Genomic DNA, 2500 nt, shown 5'->3' on the forward strand with positions numbered 1-2500 from the left:
GGTGAAAGATGGATTGCCTAAACCTGGGGGACCGCCTGGTCTTCCGACGCAACTGCAAAGAGTAGCCATAAAGATCTCGCCATCCTTCGGACACAGTTTTACAACGCAGCAAGTGAGCGAGACTTTGCTCTTGGTCGCAGACACGTTCTACGAAAACTTAGATGATGACGGCCTACTTGAGTCGACATTTTCTTTTCATGCTTCATATATATTTGTAAGCCTTGATGTGGAGTGTTTTGAGCGATTTCCAATGTCAAAAGTTGTTTATAGAATGCGTAATATTATGTGAAAAAAATGTAGGATAGTTATGATAGGCCTCCTATCAGTATTAATGCATAATTTGCTGTTATGATATATATTATTTTTATTGTAAATAATGATATTGCTGTTCCTTTTACAGTGATATCATGGTTATTACCACTACCGGTATAATTTCAATATAATCGTTATGAATATGTTGCTTATCATTACTACAATTATTTTAATATTTTGATTTTTAGTGCTCCAATCTCCTACAACTTTAAGCAGAACTAACAAAACAAGCCTTGACTCTTACCCATTCCGTGCAGGAAATCCTTGCGCCGTCCAAAGCACCGACAGGAGTAGAAGCACGCCCAGTCTGATGGAAGGAACGTAGATAATGTTTATTTAATCCTTTCGCGAAGAAAGAATATGCTTGAATATATCCTGTGTATGTGTCTGTGTGTCTGTTCGCTTGAGTTAATAATGAATAAATATTTGTATACATTCATTTATAAATTCATATAACTATTTATATAAATATATCTACATATAAATATGTACATAAGTGTACACACACACATACATATATACACATATATACACATATATGTATTCTTATATATGTAAATGCATACCTGTGTTTGTGTAACCTTTGTATAAATGTATGTACGTATGTGTATATATATGTATGATAATTTTTTTTTTCAAGAACTTTCTTTCGTATGTACATTATTTTGTGTTGATTCTCTGTATTTAGGAGTTATATATTATATAATGATTTTTTTTATGCCAATATGTGATATAGATTTGTTTTATGTATTTCTTGCTTTTGTTGGACGTGTATTCTTAATTTTCATGCACTACACTTGTCTCTGGGCATCTGTTTTTTGTTTTCCCCTTCGGAGGCAACGCCTAGCATTTTATGAACTGTGGCAGGCTTTGGGCTTGTGTTTTGCCTTGATTCCCTTTTTTTGAAACTATTAACAACTGTGAATATTGATTAGAACAGCATTTTTCTAATAGTGTGGTATGTATCGTTAATGGTTCATGATGTTAATTTAAAGGATTTAAATGTTATATGGCTTTAAAATTCATGCACAAGCAGATCAGTGTCTTTTTACTGTTTTGCCATAGCTGAATTTTCTCCATGATATACTGAATGTGAAATTTAGGTTCTTGAATAGAATAATGTATATTGTGGAAATTGTTTTTGTGTAGAAAAAATATTTGATTATTGAAGCATTTCTTTGTTAGTTCTAATTATTTAATTTTTGTTTGTTTTGTTTTACTTAGTGTCTAAATGTTTAATTTTGCATAATTGTACGATTAATCTTTTTATGTCTGCATTTTTTTTATGTTCATTTTTACATTTGCTTGCAGGTTGGATCACATGAATATGATTTGGTGCATGTACTTCCTGAGTCTCCCTTATCCAGTATCCTAGCAGTATTAGCATTTCAATACACATATCTCTTTGTCGATAGATATGTGTGTGTGTGCTTGCGATTGAATATGTGTGTGTGTGTGTGTGCGCGCATATAATCTTGTTTCCTCTCAGTAAAAGTAGTAAACGAATGTTATTCACTTTTTTCTTTGGTTTATCACAAACAAGAGAGGGTACTTGGATAACAATAAGAATTTTACAGGTGCTTAAGATTAAAATTGTTGAAACCAATTTCTTAGTTGGACTTTAATTGGCCGTAAGTTCTAGTTGTTTAGTTCTGTTTTCGAATTCTTGTCAGTCAGTGTGTTTACATGTACACACACACTCACTCACTCACACACACACACACACATAAACACACACATACACACTCAAATGGGGTCAGATATTACCAGATCTCTAAAAATAGTTGATTGGGTTTTAAATTTATCAACTCAACTAATTTGAAAATCTCAAAGAATTGTTTAAGTAATGTTAATTTTCCTCATACTATGTTCTTTATACCTTTTTATGAATGAGAGTACACTTTTATTGCTGAGGTTTTATATGGAAATGCGTAATTATCCTTTATATACAATTAGTTGCCTTAAATGCATTCTAAAAAAAAAAAGTTGGATAGATTTGAAGTAGCAGTGATCTTTCGATTTTTCAGACATATTAGACGCGGTAAACTTGAGAATCAATATATACTGATACTACAGTGACAACCCAAAAAATATTTACTATTCAAAGCAAACACACACACACACAAAAGTTTACATCGCTTTCCGAGAGCATTCATCCAGCAACTGTACGTGTATGGAGTTTCGTGTT

The 2500-nt window shown here is 32.3% G+C and overlaps 1 long non-coding RNA gene across 1 annotated transcript in view; it reads right to left on the minus strand.

Moving 5' to 3' along the window:
- Positions 1-2: 2 nt before the first annotated feature.
- LOC119595162 overlaps positions 3-2500 on the minus strand; it is a 3426-nt gene continuing 928 nt past the window's right edge. The window contains exons 2-3 of the long non-coding RNA XR_005230688.1: positions 557-619; positions 3-52 (exon numbers count right to left, since the gene is read on the minus strand). This is a non-coding gene — a long non-coding RNA (uncharacterized LOC119595162). The remainder of the gene's footprint in view (positions 53-556; positions 620-2500) is intronic.

This window comes from Penaeus monodon, chromosome 35, assembly GCF_015228065.2.
Source record: "Penaeus monodon isolate SGIC_2016 chromosome 35, NSTDA_Pmon_1, whole genome shotgun sequence".
NCBI lineage: Eukaryota > Metazoa > Arthropoda > Malacostraca > Decapoda > Penaeidae > Penaeus > Penaeus monodon.